The 13644-nt window shown below is 43.3% G+C and overlaps 1 protein-coding gene across 1 annotated transcript in view; it reads right to left on the bottom strand.

Annotated features, from left to right (window-relative positions):
• The window catches only part of ARHGDIB (Rho GDP dissociation inhibitor beta), a 66655-nt gene extending 64328 nt beyond the window's left edge, over window positions 1–2327 (bottom strand). The window contains exon 1 of the mRNA XM_033933457.1: window positions 2206–2327. The gene's annotated coding sequence lies outside the window, so the exon portion shown is untranslated. The remainder of the gene's footprint in view (window positions 1–2205) is intronic.
• Window positions 2328–13644: the final 11317 nt, after the last annotated feature.

Below are 13644 nucleotides of genomic sequence, written 5' to 3'. Positions count from 1 at the left end.
AAAGTTCTCGGCCCAACCAACCAACTTCCCAAATTCTGAGCGTCATTTTGCTTCTGTAGCTGAAAAGATTGTTATCTTCAGTTAAGTGCCAATTTGCAGAAACAAAATTCTCTGTTTTGACATCGTTTCGGATCATCGATTGACCCATGTCCTCGCCACTCTCTTCTTGGCTGGACTGAGAACTTCTCAGCGTCCCCTCGGATATAGAATTTCCTCATTAGCGCTAACTTTTGGCACTAGACTCATAAATCTAGGCAAATGAATCGTAGTCCTGCATTTACAAGCGTGACTTTTAAGTTTCTTAATTAAAATGAATTTTCAGCTGAAAACGTAAGCTAAGTTTGGCTGAAAATGGGGCACACAGTTAAGCTGCCTAATGTAAGAACATGCAAACCCGTTAACTGTATATTATGTATGTTATCCTGTAACCCTTTCTGAGCTCATTGGGGAGAATGGGATAGAAAATGAATGAATTAAATAAATAATCAATCAGACTATTGACTCATGAGTGCCGGTCTTGGATGCCTAACCACTGATCTAACACAAACATTTCTGTGTGCTGTATTTTATGAATTATAATTTCTTTCCATTTTCTTATTGTACGATAGACATACTTGGAAACCACTCAGAAAGTTTTCTAACGGGTGGGATAATAAGAATTAAATAAACTTGAAACTATTCCACTGTTAATATTATTGCAAACCATTCTGACTTGTTTAGAACAGAATGACTAGTTTTAAATTTCATGCAGAGGAAATTGCAAAAAGCATGCCCATCTTCTTAACTGCATGACAAAATATGGTGGTTGTTTTGGTCCAAGGTTTTAATTTCCACTACGTTGTAGAAGAGAAAATAAAAAACTAATTTCACAGAAAAAAAAGTTAATGCAAACCAACATTTGTAGAAAAAGCTCTCAGTCACTGCTTCTGGTCTCTGAATGTGTTGAATTTCAAGAAGGCAGACTCCAATTCCCTTCCCTCCCAAAAATTCTATTGTTTAAAATACTATTTAAAACTATGCAAGCAAGTTGTCAGAAATGGGGGAGGTTGCTCTTTTATTTCATTCTGAAATAACCGCCTCATCCACAACACTGCAACCAGACATAGGAAAACTCACACCCCATTCTCATACCCCCCAATTAAGGAGGTCAAACGGAAAAAACTATATGATGGCCTCCCTGGCCATTCAAGCAGCCAAACTAGACAACCAAATCGCCAATCTACTGACGGCATCCCTTGACTACAAGACTTTTAGAAAAGAAATAAAGACCATACTCTTCAAGAAAACTCTGAAAAAAGAAATAATACCGCAAGTCTCAAACTCCACCTCTCACTAAAGCCAACTACCCCAAACAAATAACCTTATCCATTTCTCACTCTTTTTGAAAATGACCAATTTTTTTTTGTAAGATCTTGCTGTAATACATCTTGGATAATTCTTTTGTAATTCGCCTTGAACTGCAAGGTAATGGCGGAATAGAAATCCCTAATGTAATGTAATGTAATGTAATATGTGTTAAAGGCATCACTTCGGTTTCCTTGCTACTGGCTCTCCTTTTCTTCACACACCCCTTTTCCTCTTCATAGTCTCTTCCTCCTCCCTAGATAGTGTAGTATCCAGGCAACTCCAGGAAGTTCGGCTTGCCCAAGAAGGGCCAGGGGAGCCCCTGCTCAGTACTGCTTATGTCCTGCTGCAAAACCCTCAAGCTATCTCCCCTGTGTCCCCAGTCCTGAGCATGTCACCTCTGCAGCATTCGCTGGCCCAACTAACACCAATGAAAAAAAGATTGGCCCCTGGATTCCTTGCACCATAACTTGAGCCATGTGGGCCACCTCCTTTGGACTATGACACCTGATTCTAACTGCCTTCACATATACATTTCAAAAATGTACTCCCTCCCCTCTTCATTAGTTCTTTGTTAGAGCCACAAGTCCCAGCTACTCTTCCTCCTGGAATGTATATTTCCTACCCTACATTTTCTGGCCCTGGCTACATTTTCTCTTCCAGCTGCTGCTTCAAGTTTTAACCTCCAAGCTGAATAGATCTCTGACCCAGAAGTCTCAAGAGTGTCCTCGTGCCTAGACAGGATAAAGCCACATCAATGTAAAGGATTTCACTGGAAATTCTAACTTTTGGAACTGTGTGACAAGAAATTCTGGGGTCCTTAGTGTTTTTGCCACAGTGTGGCATTCCCACAGTACTCACCGTCTGACGAACCTGGGACTGGGCTTCTGTTCTGTTACCTGCCTCCCTCGGCTGGTTCTGAGGTGGTGCCTCGGTCACCGCCTTGCTCTTTTGCTGGTTGCTGCTCTGGCAGTTGAAGGGGAAGGAAGTTGGTAACAAAACAAAAAAAAAAGATGCCTTGAAACATACAAGCTTAAACAGGAAATTCCTTGCAACTGCTATTGCACTTTCAGCTGCAAAATAGAAGTTGTCGTAGGGTCCTTTGTGTGAGAGGCTCTGGGATTCATTCAATAAATTTATCGGTACCCTAAAGAGATAGGAGGGAAAGGACAAAGAATTTGATCTTGGCCCTTTCTGGTTATTCCCATCACTAAGTGAAGAAATTGTTTGTTCATACTAATCTGTAAGCAGTGTGCTCCTTCTTATATTTGAGCATCAGGGCTAGTTCAACCTATGGACCAGGTCAGGCCCTGGATATCAGTGATAAAGGGTGCCAAAATCCTAGTCTGGTCTACCTTCAAACTCTAGAGGGATAGATGCTAGACTGGGATTTTGTCTCTCTTTATCTTCAGTGCCCTCAGTCAGTGCCTCACTTGGTCCAGCAGGAGAGTGAGACTTGTAAGAGAGGAGGAGATACCGGATCACAGGTGGGGGAGGGAGAGATACCAGATTAGAGGGGTGGAGGGGCTGCCAATGCAAAAATTGGCTCAGGACATCACAGTCCCTTGAGCCAGCCCTGCTGAACACCCTTGTTTATAAAGCAGAGTCTAAAATTGGGGTATCTCTGGGATCCTTCACTTACATTGTCAATATGCTCTGACTGTCCGTCAAGAAAAGGTCTTTGCCATGCTTTAGTGGAAAGACCCAGGGGACTTTGGTCTCCATACAGAGTCTGTCCCCGAGATTCAACTCCTCCACCCAGTTCAATTTTATTAATCTGCACCAGCCCTGCACTGAAGATGTTTCCTGGCAGATACAGTATTTTTTTATCAAGTTCCTGCTGCTTTTTGCATGAGATAATATTTTGTGCTTATCTGAGAAAATCTAGAGCAGAGGTTATTTTTAAAGTATTCAGATAAGCTAAGGGTGGATCATGCAAAAGAATGAAATTGAACGCCGAAGACTGAGATTTCACAGACAGTGGGTCTAGGGCAGTGGTCTCAAACTTGTGGCCCGCCAGGTACTATTTTGAGGCCCTCGTTATGTTTATCATAATCACAAAAGTAAAATAAAACAGTTTATTGATCATATGTCTCTTTAACTATAAATTATAATATTATTATTAAGACTTAGCTAAAAGGAAAGATTTATAAACTATAAAGAGTTTTACCACATGCAAAATTGTCATTTCTTTAATATTTTTTTCTGAGGCCCTCCAAGTACCTACAAATTCAAAATGTGGCCATGCAAAGGGTTTGAGTTTGAGACTACTGGTCTAGGGTATAAATCTAGAAAGATTTAAATGTCCTATGGCTTTGAAAATGAACAAAAAGCACCTTAAAATTAAATTTCCCTTTCTTTGGTTCCTCTGAAAAGAACATAAACAGATGAGGCAATGTGACACAATTTGTACAGAAAATTTCACGTTACAAAATGGTTATCTGTGTATATTTTCCAAATTGAAAAATGCCCTCCATGGTGCCAGTGGCTAAACATATGTGCCTAGGTCTCGGAGCGCATGAACTTGTAGGTACAGGGAAAAGGGATATGTTAGGGGAAGGCAAAATACACAGTAAAGTGTGCTCAGATTTCTTCCTATTGGTACTGGTGACCATTAGCATTGCTTTTTGGACACTGGCTTTTTTGCTCTGCTTGCTTCAAACATTCACCTGTGCTTAATGCACAAATCATCCTTCGAGATCCTTGACAAAGGTATTGATTCCGAAACACTGTCAGTGTCGAGTCTTCACAGTGCTACAACTAATAAATTGTACTTTGAACTGTATACCCGTGGCTGAATTATTGACATCTCATCCTCATGACTCCTCTGTTGTGCTGTGCTTCTATCGTCGTTGAGGCCCTTTTGGGCTTTCTCTTCAGTGTTTTCCTATTGGTTGGGCCATTTAGCTTTCTTCTCTTAGGCTTGCCTCTCACGAAATTAGGGATCAAGATCAGAGCACTGGCCTGAGGGTATAATGAGTGAAAAGATGGGGCATGAAGAGGGTGAGAATGCAAGAGCCTTCAAATTAGTGTGACTCACAGAGCTGGCTTAATTTACAGACCAAGTGAGGCACTGGTGATAAAGGGCACCAAATGCCTGAGCCTCTGATGTGATTTCCCCCCTAGTTTAAGTTGGCTCAGGCCTTTACTGAATGCCGCCATCGTGTTGCACCATAGGCATAGTTTTGGTTCAGGACACAGTGCCTCTCTCTCCCTTCAGTTCTTTATGTGGTCCAGCATCATGCCTCTCCCTCTCCCCTCCAGCATCACTGCATCTTGTCATCCTTCCCCCCCCAATCTGTCCTCCTCCTGCAGCTCCTTTCCTTTACCATGATTGTCAGGGTTAAAAAAAAAAAAAGAAACAACAGCTGTCACAGAGCCCTGGTGCTCAAGCATTCAGTTTGGCTGTACTGGCTTTATCCCCCCATATGCTGCCTGGCTACATGCTGGAGTATGAAGACCGTACTGGATGCATTTTTTTTTTTAACCCTGACAGTTCCGGCAAAAGGAAGGAGCTGGGTCAGGAAATGGTCGTGTGGAAGGCGACACAGGGTCAGTGAAGATTGCTCTGAGGAAAGGGATGTTACTAGTGGTATGCCGCAAGGTGTGGTCCATGGGCCTGTTATTTTAAAGATTTTTGTAAGCAATATTGCTGAAGGGCTAGTTGGTGAGATTTCCCTCTTTGCGGATGATACCAAAATCTGCAATAGAGTAGACATCCCTGATGGTGTGGATAACATGAAGAAGGACCTAGTTGAAGTTTGAGGAATGGTCTGAAATGTGGCAGCTAAGATTTAATGATAAGAAATGCAAGGTCATGCATTTGATTCTGCAAAAACATGAGGGAATGGTACAGTTTAGGAGGTTTTTGTTTTTGTTTTTGTACAAGGAGCTATGTTTGTGAGCCTCTGCCTCTATTATTGTTGTTTCATTGCAAGACATGGACACTTCCTATCTCGCTGTAACTTGCTGTTGCGCCCTGTTGGGTGGTGTATCCTTCACTGCTAATAAATATATGTTCAAAAAAAAAAAAAAAAAAAGGAGGTGAAGAACTTTTGTGCATAAAAGAGGAGCGGGACTTGGGTATGATAGTATGTGAGGATCTTAAGGTGGTCAAACAGTTGAAAAGACAATGGTGAAAGCTAGAAGGATGCTTGGGTGTATAGGGAAAGGAATGATCAATAGGAAAAAGGAAGTAGTAATGCCCTTTATAAGACTCAGATGAGATCTCATCTATCATAATAAAACCCTTAGCTTGCATGCACACTTCAAACTCTGTGCCTCCGTGCTGGCGTGCCATGCATGTGCAGTAGAATAATTTGCCTGTCCTTCCGATCACCCGTGTCTGCGTCACCTGATTTCCTGCCTTCTGCTCCGATCGCTGAAGAGATAAGGAGTCAGACACTGTCCAATAGGGTGGGAGAAGGGTCTGATGTGGTAGCAGGAAGAAGACTGACTTGGCAGATCATGGGGATGAAAAAAGAAGGCAGATGCTGGGGATGGTGGTTCAGTTAGGAGAAAGGAGTTGAGGGCTAATGATGGTATTTAGGTTTCAATTTGGAGAAAGGGATCTGATGCTGGGTCTGAGAAAAGGGTGCTGAAGGCTGTCAGCCCAGCCTTAACTTGCTGGCTTTACCAATGTCAGCAAAGGCCTAAGGGAGATCATATCAGTTATATCTGACCTTGGGGCATGTCAGTGTAGACAGCCTCAGAAAAATTACATCTAAACCGCAGGGATCTCAAAGTCCCTCCTTGAGTAGTAGTAATCCAGTTGGGTTTTCAGGATTTCCCCAATGAATATGCATTGAAAGCAGTGCATGCACATAGATCTCATGCATATTCATTGGGGAAATCCTGAAAACCTGACTGGATTGCGGCCCTCGAGGAGGGACTTTGAGACCCCTGATCTAAAGCAGTGTTTTTCAACCTTTTTTGGGCAAAGGCACACTTGTTTCATGAAAAAAATCACGAGGCACACCACCATTAGAAAATGTTAAAAAATTTAACTCTGAGCCTATATTGACTATATATAAAGTAATTCTCTTGAATAGGAATCAAATAAACACAAAGAAAGTATTTTATAATTACTTTATTATGAAATATTAAGTAAACAGAATAGTGAAAAATTATAAAATACTTTATTCAGTGCGAAACCTGGGCCTGTTTGGCTGAACACAAAGCTGATATTCTGGCTGGAATCGAAGAAAGACACACACGTAGCTCTTCGTCAACAGCTCTCAGTCTCTCTCTGTATTTGGTTTTTATAGCATACAAAAATAGACAAATATACCCTCCATCCTTTTTATTAAACCACAATAGCAGTTTTTAGCGCAGGGAGCTGCGCTGAATGCCCAGTGCTGCTCTTGACGCTCATAGGCTCCCTGCGCTAAAAAACACTATTGCGGTTTAGTAAAAGGTGACCATATTGTAAAATATAGACAGCAGATATAAATTCAGAACTGTGCATAGTAAGTGAAGGGAAGTTTTCATCTCTGGGAATTTACCCAGTTAACTATTAAGTTATTTGGGCAAATTCCTTTGAAAACTGTGGTAATACTGCCTCCACTTTGCTAAATTTAAAATAAAATCATTTTTCCTACCTTGTCTGGTGATTTCTGGTTGCACTTTCTTCTTCTGACTGTGCATCCAATCTTTCTTCCCTTCTATCAGCCTGTATGCTTTCTCTCCTCCACACCTCATTCCCTCCCCCAACTTTTTCTTCCTCTCTCCCTGACCTTTCTTTCTTTCTCCCTGCCGTTCCCCAAGCCGCTGCCATCGGGGAACAGGACCCACCAATGGATAACAGGCCCCAAAGCAGACGCCGACGCATGCTCTCCCTTACGTCAATTCTGCAATCGGAGAGGAAGTTCCGCCCAGCCAGGCAGCGATTGGCTGGCCCGAACTTCCTCTCCGACTGCAGAATTGACGTCGGGGAGAAGAAGACTTATCGGCTCGATAGATTAGATCGCCAAGACAAAGTGAGTCCTGGGTGATCGACTCACTTTGCCTTGGCGAGCTACTGGCGCCCCTGCCTCGGGCCCCCTGTCAGCTCCGGGCCCCTGAATGCAGGACTGGTAGTACTGCCCTGATGGCGGCCCTGCGGCACACCAGGCAACATCTCGCGGCACACTAGTGTGCCACGGAACAGCAGTTGAAAAACACTGATCTAAAGTATCAGTGATTAACAGACCTGAGATTCTAAAGATGTGCTAAGGTCTGGTACTTAAGATGAACACTAGCCCAAGCTAAATGCTCCTGCACAGAATTCACATACATTAAGCATCAGGCCAGACTGGATTGTATATCAAGAAGGTATGCTACTTGAATGGGACAAAGAAGCCAGACAGACTAATCCCATCTACCATTCTTTTAAGTGTTACACCTTCCTTATCAATTAAACTAACCATTGTTTCAAACAGTTTATAAATTATAAACAGAAAGATACTGGGACCTACAATAGTTTCTATTTTTAGAATAAGATTCTAACCTATAAAAACCTCCTTTCTGGACCACTTTCTCTCTCTGGAACCTGAAGCCTGGACCATCACCCCCTCCCTTCTCTTTCTTCTCTCTGGAACCTGGACCCTGGCTTACTCCTTCTCCCTGAAGCCTGAACCAGCCCCTCCCCCTTCCTTCTCTCTTTCCTCTTGACTCTGCAATGCAGGAAAACTGTCCTCTCTTTCTCTCTCTCACACACAAGCAGTCTCTGAATCCACTCTGTATTTGTAAAGCTTATATCTATTTCTTTCTGTACGTTTGTAACCCAGTGTACGCTTGATGTATCTTTATAAACCTTGCCTTTCTGTACATTATATTCTTTATGCAATCACTCTTGGCTGTGCTTCTCATTTGATTTCACTTCCCACGGAATCTTCTACGAGGGTATCGAATCCCGGACTTGGGAATAATAAGGCTGCCAGATTATATCATTGGGGCTTGTTTGCCTTAGCATTACCCCTCCAAAAGCTTACATTTTGGGATGGACATAGAAACATGATGGCAGATAAAGGCCATATGGACCATCCAGTCTTCCCACCTACAATATCCACTATCTCCTCCTGTCCCTAAGAGATCTCATGTGCCTGCCCCACTCTTTCTTGAATTCAGCCACAGTCTTTGTCTCCACAACCTCTACCATGCATCTACCACCCTTTCTGTAAAACGTATTTCCTTAGATTACTCCTGAGCCTATCACCTCTTAACGTCATCTTATAACTTCTCATTCCTGGGCTGGGGATTGAGATGACAAAAAGAATATCTAAGAGAAGTGGGGATATGTTAGCAGGTGACAGTGGGAGAAGGGGATCAATGTTAGGAAGCGAGAAAAAAAGAAAATGGACAATATAGAGGAGATGAAGCAAGGGTGAGATGAAAGAGTAGAGGGATGGATACTGGGGATTTGGGAAAGGCAAGTTAAATGAATATTGGAGGACATGGCTGGTGGGAAGATTATGGTGGGAAGGGTTATGGAGTAGAGATGGGGAAATGGATGCTAGGAATGGGGAAGAGGCAGGCCAATGAATGTTGGATTCAAGAGAGACTAAATTGAAAATTCCTCCTATAACATAAAGTATACTGGGAGATCACACGAGAGTGAAATTCACCAAATAAATGTATTAAACATTAATATAAATTTAAATTTTGTGATAGGTCCTCAGTTTACACAACTCATTTGTCAGGACAAGCAGTATAAACCCAACTGGGTTATTCAAGCGTGTAACATCCCTGGACCCACAGTGAATTGTGCAAATAAAGTGAAAAATCACACCCTAAGGGCTCCTTTTAATAAGGTGCGCTAGCATTTTTAGTGCATGCAGGAAATTACCGCGCGCTACACCACGTGCCATGCTTCTAGAACTAATGCCAGCTCAATGCTGGCATTAAGGTCTAGTGCGCGCGGCAATGTAGCGCGCACTATTCCACGCGTTAAAGCCCTAACGCGGCTTAGTAAAAGGAGCCCTAAATAATAATCAATCAAATATAATCTCTCCAGTATGCTATAGTGCAATATATCATTGCTACAATTTTCCACATGCAATATGAGGTTCATCTTTCTGGAATGTCCTCCTCTGGCATCAAAAATGCAGAATTGGAACAAACTCTTGAGGAAAAAGATGAACAGAGAGGTACTTATCTCCCGATACAATCACATAGGTGGAATCACAAATAGTCCATCGTTCTTGCTGCAATGTTAGAAGCTCTACGGGGCTCTGTTTCGGAGGAACCAAGCCTCCTTCCTCTGCAGTGATAGCACTGAACTTCTCAAGAATGTGGAGGGAAGCGTGGAAACACAGAAAGGCTGGTTGAATCCCAAATGGAAAATGGCGCTTCGGCAAATAAAGGATTACAGGGAGAAACAGGCATGGGGCTGTCAAGAGGGTAAGTCTTTGAAAAATGAGAGAAAAGAGGGAACAAGGGCCTTTTAAAGGGGTATGATATAGAGAGGGACTGGAGGCAAAGAGGGGATAACCAACAGGGAAGGAATGGGGTTAGTAAGGGGATGAGAGACAGAGGTAGATAAAACTGGGTAGGGTATGAGTACAGAGTGAAAAAAGGGAACCAGAAAGTGCCTGAAAGACAAGAATAAGAGACACAGGTGGAAATAGGAAGACTAGAGAAATTAGTACATGAAGTAGGAGGACATAGTGCTGAAGGAGGAAACGAAGGAAAAAAATCTAGCTAAAAGATAAAAAGGCAGCTAAGAGAAATGAGGGGGGAAATGAAACAGAAGAATCAGTGTCAGAGAGAGAGAGAGAGAGAGAGAGAGATGATGATAGGAAGAAACAACAGAAATGAGATTCTAGAAAATAACTTAAACAAGAAGAAGAATTTCTAAAGACAGAACAGGATCAATCCAACTGGAAAAAAGTATCTTTTCAATTTTAAGAGAATGAAAAATGTTGAATGAAGGTATGCAATGTTTTTTTCAGCGTATTCTACCAGATTGACCTCATGGCAAAGGGCAAAGTAGGTAAGAGGTGGGGCTCAAGGCAAAACAAATGGAGACAAGGCCCAAGAGGGTGAGGCAGGGAGTACAAAAGCAAAAGTTGGCTCAGGGTGTTGTAACTTTTTGAACCAGCCCTGGTGACACACTTCTAATGAAATGAGACTTCACATCTCTGAGTATTATTTATACAAACATTTAAATATATGTAATCCTAGCAAGTATGGGATAGTCCTCATGCTGTTTGGCAGACTGGGGACATAGATGTAACATTAACCTGAAGGGTTAGCTTTGCTGGATAATGTATTTCTAAGTCCAGGTTGGGATCAGTAAAACTGGGAGGCCTTTGGCAAATTATATACTACACTTTCCATTCTTTATGAGAATTCAATAACTTGGTCCAGAAAATCAAAACAAAACAAAAACTAAGTGAGGAAAGACTAAAAAGGTTAGGGCTCTTCAGCTTGGAAAAGAGACAGCTGAGGGGAGATATGATTGATGTCTACAAAATCCTGAGTGGAGTAGAACGGGTACAAGTGAATCAATTTTTCACTCTGTCAAAAATTACAAAGTCTAGGGGACACTCGATGAAGTTACAGGAAAATACTTTTAAAACCAATAGGAGGAAATTTTTTTCACTCAGAGAATAGTTAAGCGTTGCCATAGGATGTGGTAAGAGCAGATAGCGTGGCTGGTTTTAAGAGAGGTATGGATAAGTTACTGGAGGAAAAGTCCATAGTCTGTTATTGAGAAAGACATGGGGGAAGCCACTGTTTGCCCTGTATTGGTAGCATGGAATATTGCTACACCTTGGGTTTTGGCCAGGTACTAGTGATCTGGATTGGACACCGTGAGAACAGGCTACTGGGCTTGATGGACCATGGGTCTGACTAAGGCTATTCTTATGTTCTTATTTCATAAAACAGTGCCCACATTTTACCTGGAATGGTTGAATCGGCGGTATACAAGATTTCTCAACTGTTTTAATGTTATTTTAATGTAAACCACTTTGGCCTTTTGTTTAGTTAATATATGAAATGTATAACAAAATTCACAACAAGAATAGGAATAGACAGAGAACATAAAATAACATTAGACCTTAGGGCTAGATTCACTAACCCCCGATTCCGTGCCCGATCCGTGTCCGATTGCTTGCAGGCTGACGAATTCACAAAAGGCCTGCATGCAAATGGGGCGATTGTTGACACCCCCACACACACCCACCGCACGGATCGCTAGATAGCAATCCCGACGCATACGCAGACCATGCGTCTAGAGCGGTGACTTAAAAAAAATACTTTCTGGCCCAGCAAGCCTGTGGTTTTAACCTGCTTTAAACCCGCGGATTAAAACCACGGGCTCGCAGTGCTGGGAAGGGCAGGAGATCAGGGCTGAGGCGGGGCAGAGAGCAGATCAGGGCAGGCATGAGAAGGACTGAGATGGGGCAGAGAAGCAGGGCGGCAGAAGGCAGGGCAGTCGGAAAGGACCTGAGCGACTGGTCCTCAGCAGTCACTTCTTTTTGGATCGGCCAGCCCAGTCAGTGTTCCCTGAAAAGTTTTGTGAATCGCATCCTTGCCTACTTTGCATGCCATTTCCTCTCATTTGCATGCATGGATCGGAATTGGATCAGAGGAGAGGTTAGTGAATCGGGTCGGGTTGCAAACTGATCAGTACACGATCGGTTTGCTTTGTGAATCTAGCTCTTAGTTCCCTAATTCTCCCAAGACTCTCCAATCCCAACAGCTGTGGTCCTATTGGCTGGCACTCCTCCTGTTTATCTAGTATTCTCTATTTCCCAGCAGGAAAAGGTCGCTATTCAACTAGCTCCTGAATTCTGGCTGTGGCTGGAACTTTATTTTCTCCTGTTGAGGTTTCTCTTCAGTGAGACTGCCATTCCGTTTCTCCTGTTGAGGTTTCTCTTCAGTGAAACTGCCATTCCGTTTCTCCTGTTGAGGTTTCTCTTCAGTGAGACTGCCATTCCGTTTCTCCTGTTGAGGTTTCTCTTCAGTGAGACTGCCATTCTGTTTCTCCTGTTGAGGTTTCTCTTCAGTGAGCTGGCAATGCTATTTCTCCTGTTGAGATTTTCTCTTCAGTGAGACAGGGGTGTCCGGCTGAATGGTGCCGGCTTTAGGGGTTACACCTGGGCCCCCCCAGGTCCCTGCCTCACCCTCCCTCCATTGCTAGAGGGTCTGACTGGGTCTCAATTTTTTTCTTCTTTCCCTTCTCTGTAAAAAAAAAAAAAAAAAAAAAGAGACCACAGTTGTTACATTCTGACAAGCTTTTGCTGCAAACTGGATTCAACCAGCCCTAACAACTAGCTTGTTAGTATGTCTGGCTTTAACGGTTGTTTGAACTTCAGGTTCTGTTTGGGAGTCTTAGTACTGTGGGTTCGGTCATCGTACATTTAAGGCATGGATATTTTATTGAGGCTAAGTTTTATGACTAGAAATCCGTGGAGGGAGCCGGGACTTCCCGCCCTTTGCATGCACGCGCTTGGTTTCCTTGTTGGTTACAGCGCGGCAGTAGCGGTGCGATTTCTTGCTCGCACTTGTTCTCATTGTTGGGTTTCAGTGCAGCAGTAGTCCTGTTTATTCTGAGGCTCTCTTTCATCGGTGTTTGTTACGGCCATATGCAGCTGATTGTGCAGGTGCTGGTTTATAGCAGCATGAGATGGGTCATGTTTTTTCCGGCGCTGTGGGCCGTTCTTCTGGTTATTCCCTGAGTCTGATTTTATTTCTATGCAAGCCGCGGCAGGGTAAATTTTGCGGGGCTTGAATCCAACTATGTTTCTAGGAGCGTTGATGCAGCGGCCACGTGTCAGTAAGAATCCGGCATGCGCTTGGGTCTCTGGTGATGGCGGGAGAGCTGCAGCGTTCCAGTAGTTTGTTTCCAGCTGACTTTGGTCAGGGTATGCCGGGGCTTCTCTCCTTTCCGGTTCAGACAAGTTGTATGTGTGTCACCAGCTTTGGGACAAGCTTGGGCAGCTTTATATGTCTATGTCTGTGTTCCTGCTGTACTCCCTTGAAGGAAGCTGCTTGTTTAATCGGACTCTGGGGTTAGCACTCAAGGGGTTTACCAGAGAGACTCTGCCCTGTGCTAGGTCACCCAGTCTCGGTTTGTCTCCGGACTGGGGCGACATACGGCAACTCACGGCACGGTGAGATCAGCAGTAAGATAGTGCCCTGTATTGCATACAGGTATCTCATTGTCTCTCTTGGGGTCCCTGCAGATTGAGCCTTTGTCTGTTGGTAACTGTCCTTATTTGGGCCTCTGTGCTGAGCTGCATGTGTCTAGCAGTGGCACAGGATATATATGCCTAAAAGTAGTACAAACAGTTTCCAAGTTCGGGCTGTCTC

Source organism: Geotrypetes seraphini, chromosome 2, assembly GCF_902459505.1.
Source record: "Geotrypetes seraphini chromosome 2, aGeoSer1.1, whole genome shotgun sequence".
NCBI lineage: Eukaryota > Metazoa > Chordata > Amphibia > Gymnophiona > Dermophiidae > Geotrypetes > Geotrypetes seraphini.
Note: the sequence above shows the minus strand (reverse complement) of the source record. Positions and strands in the feature narration are given on the sequence as shown.